The sequence below is a fragment of the Cryptotermes secundus genome, unplaced genomic scaffold, assembly GCF_002891405.2.
Source record: "Cryptotermes secundus unplaced genomic scaffold, Csec_1.0 scaffold171, whole genome shotgun sequence".
Lineage (NCBI taxonomy): Eukaryota > Metazoa > Arthropoda > Insecta > Blattodea > Kalotermitidae > Cryptotermes > Cryptotermes secundus.
In genome coordinates, this window is record NW_019726223.1 from 271719 (window position 1) to 283702 (window position 11984).

General features: G+C 39.7%; 1 long non-coding RNA gene across 1 annotated transcript; it reads left to right on the forward strand.

Annotated features, from left to right (window-relative positions):
- Window positions 1–6204: 6204 nt before the first annotated feature.
- LOC111863911 lies at window positions 6205–10518 on the forward strand. The gene is made up of 2 exons (XR_002842696.2): window positions 6205–7552; window positions 10213–10518. It is a non-coding gene; the product is annotated as an uncharacterized LOC111863911 (long non-coding RNA).
- The last annotated feature ends 1466 nt before the right edge of the window (window positions 10519–11984 follow it).

Here is an 11984-nt window from a genome sequence, read left to right on the forward strand (position 1 = left end):
CCATTCATACACTTTTACTACGACCTGGAATTTACTACCAACATATAAAATGTGAATTCCTCTATATCTAAAATAATGAAAGCTGAATATCTGAAAAACGTTAGCGCTATTTTAACACTGCTTCGTAGTTCTCATAAAACTATGTTACATTTGTGTAACGTAAATGCAAACATAACTATCTTTTCCACTCCATTTAGAAGAATAATTGTAATAAGGACAATTGCTAAAGATTGAATAATGTTGGCAATACATACGTCATGATTTCCACTTACACTTCAATCGAACGGAATTCCCCTCGGGAGTTCCCTATGGATTTCCCTGAACACCGGCTCCCAAGATAAACGGGAAACATACAGATGTCATTACATAACATAACTGCTGCAGCATAATTTCCTCTACAATCAATAGTGAGTGACTCATTATGGAAACGGGTACTTGACCTCATTCGTTCAACGTCGTGCATTGTAAAATAACATCCACGAATCAGTTTCTGAAAGTCGGGGTTAAATATGACAAACGGGGAAAAAGAAAGCAACTCAGTGCTTAAACATACAAATTTTACCGTATGCCTTTTCCTTCTAATGGTTAGAAGTGACGACTTCCTATTATTCTTATATGAACCTTGCTCTTTCGAGCATACTCGTATTTCCTCCACTCCATAAAATGTCTCTATCATCATTGGCAAAACAGACCTTTTTGAGCCGTAGCCGTCCACAGAAAGTCCTGCCAAACTAGTCTGTTCCGTCGTAAATTAGACCATCCGGTTTTCACTTCTTTGGATTTCGCAACAGTATTTTTTTTTTACAGAACAAGGTCGTCAGCCGTATGTCACACGCCAAATCAAGGGAACCAGGTCTCTGTACTTATGCCACCCCGCCCAGTGACAGGGTGGCTAAGTTATACCCCCAGGCACCGGGTTTCCTTTTCGTCGCCTTCTACAACTTGCAGGGCTGTATTGGACGTATTCTATCCCTCTCCCACACGGGACAATGTACGCATCTAGGAAACAAAAATTCAGGGATTTCTATATTAACAAATGTCCAATAATACATAAGTTTGTAAGAAGCGAGGTCTTTGTGCGCAATTATATTTTATGTTATCCTACAATTCTCCTCATTGATACAGCAAGTTGGAGAGAACATGGGAAAGATCGACTTTTGTTACTGCTGTTGCTCTTTTCTTTCACAAGCTTGTTCCTGGAGAATGTTGGCCTCAATGTTCGATTTCGACAGAGGAGCTGCCGACTTTCGTAAAATATGTGTAAGACAACGTTATCTTCTGAGCTTAAGTTAGAGATTAAATATGTTTTTCTCCAGTCCTTATTTCGAAGAAAAATGTGAAGCAAGGCAACTGTTGTGTATATAATAGTAAACAAAGAGTGCACTAATTTTTATTTGACTATTTAATGATCCTGTCAATACCAAGTCTGTGTGGCTTCGGACGACTGATGCCCGATGAACCGCAAGGAAGATAACGTGAACTAATTGAGGTATTGTGCCAGCGTTATCGGCGAGGGACTGAGAGAAAACAACGAAAAACGTCAAACAGGATTTCCGGTGTCCCGGAAGAGCTTCGAACTGAACATCTCCAAAATACAAGTTTAGAGTGCTACCATTAGACAGACTTGTTCGATTGTGCTTCAAATTAATGTACATATTCAAGAGATATATCATACCTTAGGGCTAAAAATTATTATATTCATGAATAGCTTTCGTGAAAGGGGTTATAGTTTTCCAGATCTCATGAAGAGGTGGAAGAAGAAACAATATTTCTGTGATTCGCGGTAGGCATTCATTACGATTAATAATACCCACAAGGAAAGAAAACCCATGAAGTGAAATTGCTCACTTTCTCCATTACCCGTATGCAGATGGAAATTTTGTTGTAAGATGTACAAAAATATTCACAATGCTGTACCAAAAGGGACAAAAGATAATGCTGTGACTTATTTTGTACGAATATACTTAGAAAAAGTTGCTCGAATATGTAGGCCCTATTTTAACTAGTAAATCTAGTTCATAATAGTAATAAAATAACTCAATGAAGAAGAGTCCGTGAGAAGCTAATCAAGTTCAGCTGCTATAAAATTCCCCACTTTTTATGGAAACAGAAGCTTAATTGCAATGTTTATAACGTACTCAACACTGGCCCACATAGTGAGCCAAATAAATCACGCCCACCCACGAGATATTTAAAAAAATTATCTTTCCCAAGTGGTACTTTATTTTCAGAATTTTTGCACATAATTAAGAATGCATCTATCTTCTGCCCCACGAGTTCTACATAATCATTCACCCCATACTTCTTAATCTTACCACTTAATATATTATGCCTATAATGTGAACGATACAAATTATGAAGCTCCTCATTGTGTGTGTGTGTGTGTGTTTTTTTTTTTTTTTTTNCATTTATTATGTTAATCTTTATGCTATTGTTGCCAAATATTACCATATTTTAGAAGCATTTGTTAGCTATATTTAGTTATGTTCTGGTCTGTATTCTGATGACATGGTGCACTAAAACTGAAAAATATACGCCTGTATGTAATGACATCAAGTGATCTGAAGGCGAGAATAGAAGCAAATAACAGATCGTGTGTACCTCAGACAATGGGCAATGTCCAATATTGTAATGTACGGTGGGTACGATGTTCAGTGCCTGAAGTTCACAGTTACTTTACTTTATGACACTATGAGAACTGAAGATGATCATGAACGGTAAGTAGTTGAAACATTTGCAAACACTGGCCAATGTAGATAACAACAGCTTAGCGAAACACGGAAAATAACCTAATGAAGGCCAACAGGCTGCAATAGGTTGCCAAATAGGAAATTGTATAATTTAATTCAGTTATATAAAATTGTAGGCAGTGCTATAGTTCAGAAGGTTAGTCGCCGTCTTCCCATCATGGCGGCCCCTGTTCGATCTCGGGCCATGACGTGTGGGATTCGTGGTGGATAAATGAGATTGGAAATGGTTTTCTCCGAGTACATCTGTTTTCTCTGACAGTTTGCATTCCACCAACTGTTCCAAATTCACCAATCATCCTATCATCGGCGCTGTATATGGTCGTGAAGCTCTTAGCGCCCCTCTTCCCTTTGCCTGTATACCCCTCCATTCTTCGACTGAGAGTCAGTAAGCTCCAGTTGGGTTTGCTTACAATATTTAATCTTTGTGATATGATGGAGAGGTATGGTTGTTAGTAACTGGCTGTGGTTGTGGTAGGGCTGAGATTTCTTCCTCAGGACGTTTGGAGGGGCCTCATCTTAAGTTGGGGAGAGACGAACTCGGTGCTATCACAGTCAACAATGTAAACACTAGTAATATATTTATTGATATGATAGTAGAAGCTTTTACGAACACACGTGTAAAACCATTTGCTATGAATACGTATTTCACTTCACTTAACATAGTTACCTGAACTGTTATGTATAATATTTTGTACAGATGTACAGATGATTTAGACCTTGTATAGATGAACCGCATTGACACAGTTTTTGCGGCCGAATAGTTTAAGAGCTGACAGACAACAGACTCCATAGACTGATCTCTCTCAGAACTCTGAGGTCCTCTGTCCATCGGTTCCTCTGCTATGACACTCCCCTAAATTCTACAGAGTGGGCATATTTGAAAAATGTGAGTTTACTACAATTCCTTAATCTCCAAAGAGTTAAATGCAGTATGAGACTTCGGCCCTTAAAGCCCTAACAGCGCTCCTGAGAGCTGGGTGGTGGATACTGCTCTTAGCGCGGGTCTCCAGCACGCCTCTTTTAAGTTTACTAGGTTGCCGTTGTCGCCCTTCAGATTTCGAGAAAACAGCAAGACTGATAAGTCGTTTCCTAAGAGCAGGAATGTGACTAGGTCCCGCTATCTTTGTCTATTATCTGTTACTGGTAACTAAAATCTCTGTATTAATAATGATAATTATTCCTGAATCTATTGCACGGTGGCGGTGTGGTTACAAAGAAACTAACTTAAACAAGAAGTTCTGGGAAGAACTAATGGCCTATTTCCCTTCGACGCGACACCCACACAGGAAAAACATGCGGCAGTAAGTTTTGCTGTATATGAAACCTGTATATCCCAGAGAGTCAGAGTCAAAGTTACATTTGCGACTGGCAGTTTACCACCGATCAGTTCTTTCTGGCGCCAAACCCTTTGAGATTCACGACCAGCATTTTCTTTCAATTGAACACTTGTCGTCATAGTCCTTTTGTAACATCCTCTCTAACGAGAGGATGGATCTGTCGTTTACGATTGCTGCTGGCCCTCGCAAAAAGCAGTCATTCTCAATTCCGTGGAACTCATGACCACATTTTACTGTCCCAGATTCGAAACTCCCCCAACCTGAAGGGCCAGGTACCCGTATTTACGTGTATATCCCCCAGGAACAGGGTGGCCCAGTTATAACCCCAGGCACTGGGTTCCTGCATATACTCGTATATGTGAATATGTTTTCTATGCGGTTCTCGGAAGACAAGGAAAGTATGCTAGTAACGGTAACGGGGGGGGGAGAACAGACAGCAAGGCGATCTCATAGGTCTCATGCTTACACATGCAGACACACAGGGAACGTAGGCTAGCAACTGGCCGTTGCGTAATAAGGATATCGGGGCGGGGGACACAGCATGGCGATCTCATAAGCAACATACCCACACACAGGGAAAGTAGGAGAGCAACGGGCCGTTGTCTAGCAACGATATCGAAGGGGAACACATACACACAGACACCAAGGGGATCTCACGAGCCTGCTAACAAAAATTATAGGGGGGATACACAGGTGGACAGAAAAGAAAGGATACATGATAGCCAGCAGCAGGGCTCTCTCTTAAGCCTGCTATCATATCTAGTAACCGAGAATACACAACATGGAGCTCAGACACAATATTTCACGTAAATCATACTTAGGGGAGCGGTCGTAACCTTTTTCAGTTACTATCGCAACCTTCGCCTGGAGAGACTGACGACAACCACGTAAATCTCACATTAGTTGAGACGGGTGTCTGCAGAATACTTGCCTAGATGCATGGACAAAGTTCTGTGATGTGGTAAGGCTCGGTTGTATCCGGACCTGCGCGTTAGAGGGCTCGCTTCTACCTTCAGCCAGCTCAAATTTGCGGCTTATCTGTTATTGCGTTTGTCATGTACGTAGTATGAGAAGGTTTGGATGGCGTGAAAAAGAATATCTCGAGATTATGATTGATTTACAGGTTTTCAGTACCCGTGAATACGCAAACATAGTGTACGGGTATATGGGAAGGAACTGGAGGCATGTGGAATGAGTATATCTCGTGATTTTGACGGATTTATGTGCTATCGGTTATGACGATATTTATTAAAGCGTAATAGTTTATAAATACAATACCCACTGATAAAACTGTATAGGTAGTATCTCCAGAAATATAACGGTATGTGAACTAGGGGCCCTAATGTTTGCGGAACACGTTATACGTCTAATTTTGCAGAATCAACTACCAAACTGGTCCGCTGAACAATAGTTGATTTCGATTCCAAGGTAAGATAGTAAAGGCCAATGGCATATGAGAAACAGGATTTACCTGCCAGACTTTTTTCGAGGTTCTTTGGTATTTTGTTGTATCAATTTTTGAATACCCGCATATATACGTTTTGTCATCTCTTGCTGTAATTACATTGTACGTACCAAATAATGCTAACTAGACAGCTTTGCTCCGCCGGGAGGTTGCGACAGTGCGAAATAACACAAGTAAGAAATGATCTTACAGCGCTCTTCGTGGTACTTGTTTTTTTTTTAACGTTAAGTGCAGCAAGCGACCGGAAAATTCTGCGTCAGCTACGCTTGGAACAAAGCACACCTAAGTACGTCATGTAGTCTTAGTGACGTCACTGAAGACGCCCGTGACAAAGTGTCTGACGTCACACCTGTGGGAATTCCTGGCAATGTTAGACGAAGAAAGTGGCTGGTGTCTGCCAATGCAAAAGGTGGTTCCCCTGGCTGTTAGTACTGCTTCAGAAGTTTCTCGAAAAGGTTCCACAGATGCAGATTTTGTGTATACTTCACAGTGTCGTTTCCCGGATGTTGCTTGTGAGTGTTGGAAAGAAAGAACACCAGTTCTACTCTCCGACCGTGGCTGTTCGGCGCTAAACTTGTATTTGGGAAGAATCCGAATAGGATAATGGATCAGAGATCGCTCAGTCGGTATAGTCACCAGATTACGTGCTGGACGACTGAGGAATCGGGGTTCAGTTCCCGGCAAGTTCAAGACAATTTTAGCTCCTCCACTGCACCCAGATCGGCTTTGAAGTCCGCCCAACCAACTTTTCAGTGGTCATGGGAACTGTTTCCTCGGAGTGACCTGGCCGAAGGGTGAAGCTGACCACACTTCCCTGAATGTAGTACCGAGGTTAAGAGTGCATGGAGTTATACCTCCACTTATTCAGACATCTTAATGGCGGGTGCTTAACTAAACAAAGGAACAGCTTTACCTAATACCCGAATCGAATTTCGACAACAAGGGAAGATAATAATTGATCAAATAATTGGTTTAACAGCGCGAAACCACCCAAACCGTCTTTAAAGATTCGTTTTTTTTAACTCATAGAAAATACTGGATCTCCACTATAAAACTAACAGGTTAAAGGTTTCTAGGGAAATAGTCGTTTTTTTACTGTGAGAATAATATAAAACGTGCATATTCACTTTGTGGGCAAGATGAAGAGAGTTATATAATATTATAGTATGCGGGCTCATGTAATAGTCACTTCCCATTGCAATAATTATTCACGACCATTAAACACGTTCAACAAATTAAACTGAAGCATAGAAATTATCATATACTCATATATTGCAGGGGGAATACATATAACGCTTTAGGGAGCGACAGGTTTCTCTTCAGGTAAATTACTGCTGGTCGTCCCCAGCACGCATTTTTCGTTCCGGGGCCGGCGGGAGTTAGGACCATTTTTTCTGTCTTACGACTCAGAGAGTCCTGCGACTACTCGGTCCTTAGTTACTTGGAGGCTGAATGTCATCTAGCTACTATGTAAAATTTCAGTTCTTACCTCACAGGAAACACTTATCTAAATCACGAAGATGAACCAGTTAATACTGTTTAGGGAAATAACCGCTGTTTGCTGGGAGAATCGTGCAAAACATACACATACATATACAATCTCTGGGCAGAGTGTAGAGTTTTAGTATGTTAAAACAGGTAGCACACTGAGCTTTAAAGGATTATGCGATGAATCGATTTTTTAATTAGATAACGGAACTTTCTTGACTGGACCTATAGGCTACGCGTAATGTGATGAAAGCAACGGCGATCAGCAGAGAAATCGCTTTTACCAGCCATGAAAACTCTGGGTCTTATATACACTATGGGGCCCATCTAATCGTTTCCACGATTGGGTCGTGAGTGTTGTTTGTGGAAACGTGGTTCACTGCATGAAAGTGAGGGTCACAGTGTATAGTGGGTTACACTATTTTACCAGTGAACATGCGTTGTTTTTTTTTTATTGCTAGTGGGTTGTACTGCGGCCACTTCTGGCTCATTGTAACAGCCCCAGATGACAGGTGAGGATGATTGTGGAGCAATTGGTGGAATGAAAAAATAAATTACATTTTTCTGATCACAGTGGCCGCGAAGTCTAAGGCATGCACTGTCTTCGCTTGCTCGAACGCTGGGATCGTGGGTTCGAATCCCACTCAAAGCATGGATATTTGTTTGTGCGTTTATTCTGTGTTTGTGTTGTCCTATATAGGTAGCGGCCTTGCGATGGGCTGATCACTCATCCAAGGAGCCTTACGAAACTGAAGTAGAAGATAGGGCCCAACAAAGGGCTATAGAGCCTTTGACGAGTTAAAGTACAATTGATCATGCCCTTAATTAAGCTCATCATGAGGATATACGAGTAAGTGGAGGTATGAATCCACATATTCTTATCCTTGGTACTAGATAAGAGTCGGTGGTCAGCTTCATGGCCAGACTGCTTTACCTCCCAGGGAATGGGACAAAGATACCCATTGGATAAGAGACTTGATGAGCTCCAGAGGCGGTCTGGAATGTCGTAAATCGAACCCTGATCCCACGGTCGTCCAGCCTATAGCCTAGTCACTATACCGAGTAATCTATCCTGAATGTTTTTCTGTGATAACTTGTTTGTACCTTATTTTAAGATGCAGTAACTGTCTCAGACCCCATGGTATATAGTGCCAAAAGCTATGATTCGCGAGTAATAATTTGGAAAGGATCTGGATGAAAGAGATTGTGTCCCAATTCAGGTACTTTCCCAGAATTTGCCTGGAGAAACTTAGGGAAATTACTATAACCTCAGTCAGGATTGCCACTGTCCGTCCGAAATTCAAACCGATCACTTTATCGAATCAGTTTCAATTAGTTTTGTACATGTATATTACCGTCTTAATCACAACGTTTATTTCCTGTCTCATTCACAACTTATCTTGCTACAACATGTTTCAGCTGTACATGTGAATCCTGCTAAAATTGTTTCACTGTATGTTCTATTTTGTGTCACACTCCTAAACATAATGTTAAATTTTTGGAATTATTTGTTCATAGAAATAATTACAAGTTGTAAAAATTTCATTGAAATATAGCCATTAAAATTTTGTTGCCTGCATTCGGTGCCATGGCGTTGATATTATTGTAATATGTAAAGAAACATATTGTGTTATATGTTACCTATTTTTGTTTTTACACATTTTCTTTCAATAGTTAATACACGTATTATAGTTGTGTGCATAGTTGTCTGTGCAGTGTTTATACTTGTATTTTATCTGTAATATGTGTTACATGGTAGTATTCAGTTCATTCATGCAGCTGAGCTCTTCTTGAGAAACCACCAATTATGCAGCTACAAAAGAGCTTCCCAGCATATTGTGACCGAAAGGTTCATTACCCTATTCACAAGAGCCTTCCACTTGTCCCTGTCCTGAGCCAGATTGATCCACGCCATAGAATCCCATTCTGTCTCTCAATCAATTTTAATATTGTCCACTCACCCACATCTTGGTCTTTCCTTCTGGTTTTCCCACCAATATCCTATATGCATTCCTCTTCTCCCCCATCTGTGCTACATGCCCTGCCCATGTCATCCTCCTTGACTTGATCGTTCTAATTATACTTGGTGAAGATCACAAGTTACTAAGCACCTTATTATGCAGTTTTCTCCAACCTCCCGTCACTTCATCTCTCTTCGGTCCAAATATTCCAAAGAATCCATCCAAGTCCAAGGCTTTTTGTAATCTTTTGTAACGAGCATAATTTTTGCTGTGAGAAGTTGTTAGCTCCACACTCAACCCCAAAGCTGGAGAAACACCCCTTGTTGAATGTCAGCCATATCTGGAGGCTGTTTCCTCCATCCGCAACCTGAGGATGCGACATGCCATGGTGACACGGGACCCACCAAACATGGTATGCTGTAATTATATAGTATATATTTTTGTGTTATATATTTACTGTTTGTGTTATAAGAGTTCTGTTGTACTTACATGAGTTGCGGTGATGGCTGTATACGGCACAAATACGTTATTGTACGAGAATATGTGTATGAGACAGAAAATAAATGTTGCATTTAAGACTGTAATATATACATACGAAACTGTAATATTAATGTAACAGGATGCTTATGTACAACATTACAACTTATATCTACACCAGTTCTCGATTGCATGGTAAAGGTGTTGAAACGGTGCAAACATTCATCTTAACTATTGTCAGACTGCTGGAATCCTCTGGAGTACAGTATAAATCTGGTATATGAAGCAGATACTAAAGGGCTCTGATAATAGTGTACTCATATAATGCTCCGGATTACTATGTGTCAGTTTTTTTTTTTTTGAGGTTTGAGAGATCACTTTGCCATCTGTGTGTCTTTGTGCCCCTGTGACTGCGTTTCTGTGTATCCCACCTATTTTCTTTTTTTAATTTTCTATGTAGCCTGTGGAATATCAAAGGTTAATATACAATTATTTCTTCTCAGAACTTCTTGTTGTAAATGCAAAACTTACCTATAATGATATTAACTTTTGTAAAAAAAATGATTGGGGAACATTGGTTCTCAGGCTTAACATTGAAAATGTTGGTTGATTTCATCTAATTTGTAAGTACCTTCAGGCATGTTATCCACATTTAAAAATGTTGGATCTATCTCAATGTTGTAGCGTTTGTACAGAGGGGGTATGTGTCAAATGTTCCAACCATCATTTTTTAGGCAATGTTTCGGTAAACACCGCCTGAAAGCCGGAATATCAACAAACAAGCAGAAGTCCATTTGCTAGACAATGGCTTGCTACAACCCATTCTCATGTCAACAGAGATTTAGCAAAGGTTTTCGTGCATATGAGGAATCTTGTGATCACCAGGCGTTTCTGCTACAACAGATACAGGAAACCAATAGATGAACTGTTTGGTGTGGTGGATTATATTAGGTCCTCTTGAACTTATAAAAGAGAGTTTATTTGTGAATTCAATTTATTCATCCATAATAGAATTCAGAAGGCAGTTCAATAATTGAATATTCAGCTGTGAATTGTTAACTTCATACACTGCCAGCTTGCCTGTAATATTTCATCATCCACTAAACAGTGGAATTGAATTAGCCATATAGCTTGCATTCATTAACATATTTCACTTGCAATACGTCCAGATTCTTCTGCAGACTTCGCTGTGCACATTTCCATAGTAACGGAGTCAACAATAGAACTTCGGTTACTTAGCAGCAAAGCTACCAATAATTACAAATTATTACATTTTCTGTTACTGTTTCATTCCTTTTGCATCCTCAAATTATAACGTTTTGAACGTAAACAAGCAAGTTCCAGTCTGTGTTCCCACCGGAATGGATGTACACATGCAAAATCAGGCACCAGTCAAACAATAAATACTAAATAATACTGCAGTAATACCACAGGTCTCCAAGCATTTAACCATTCCGTACGTGTACAAGGCAAGAATAATAGTGGTATATGTCCGCTGGAATTATAACAATATTATTGCAACAACAGACTTCATACTATGAAATATTACATGAATAGGTTTTAACAATATTTAATTGTATAACTTACATTTTTATAATAATTTTATTGTATTTTTATACTTTGTGTTATTATAGTGTAACATTTGTCAAGTATCCAGCACTATTGTACCATCATATTGAAATGCAGTTCAATAGTTTGTGAGTGTAACAACTATGTATTTGCCTGATGATGGCTTTGAAAGCTGAAACATGTATCTAAGGTAATATTGATCTCAATTGTCTCATTGTTGTGTTGGGATGGATTCTAATAAAGATTTTTGTAAACAGGCTTCCTGTCATCCATGTCCAGTACCAATCTTCACTTGCCTTTCTGATGGATCCTGTAAGTGAAAACAAATTATGTATCTGTATCGTTAATAAAGAATTGATCGTTCCGAGATCTGAGGCTGTCATAACAGTAAATATGAAAATAACTATCTTTTGGGTTGTTGTGACACCATGCAGTCTGGTAGAAATGCAACATCATTTTCCAGGAACTTGTTGCCTCCAATTTGTAGACTGGGTTAATAATGCTCTGCTTACTAAAGGCAGTAGGCTGCTTTGGTGCCCTAACTTCAGTACCCCCCAAAATATTGGTAAGTTTCTGCCTTGAAAATGGAGGCAGTAGTTCCTTCTGTAATGTTAGTATTTTTCTGTTGGACTAGGCAGTGTCACATCCCAGAAAATACATCTTTACTGCTGTCAATTTCCCACTGACAACACAACATGCCAAGGCTCTTCTTAAGAAAAGGAGAAAGACTAGTACAACAGTACAGACACTCGGTTCACACAAGGGCGTGTACAGGAATGAAAACACGGTCATAACTCCATAACCATCCAAAATCGGACACATGTTTATATGAACTTTTTTGATCACAAAGACCTAGGAAATCACCTCCTCTAGTTATGCCCTAAAGTCGTGAAACATCCTGTGTATATATATATATATATATATATATATACATACA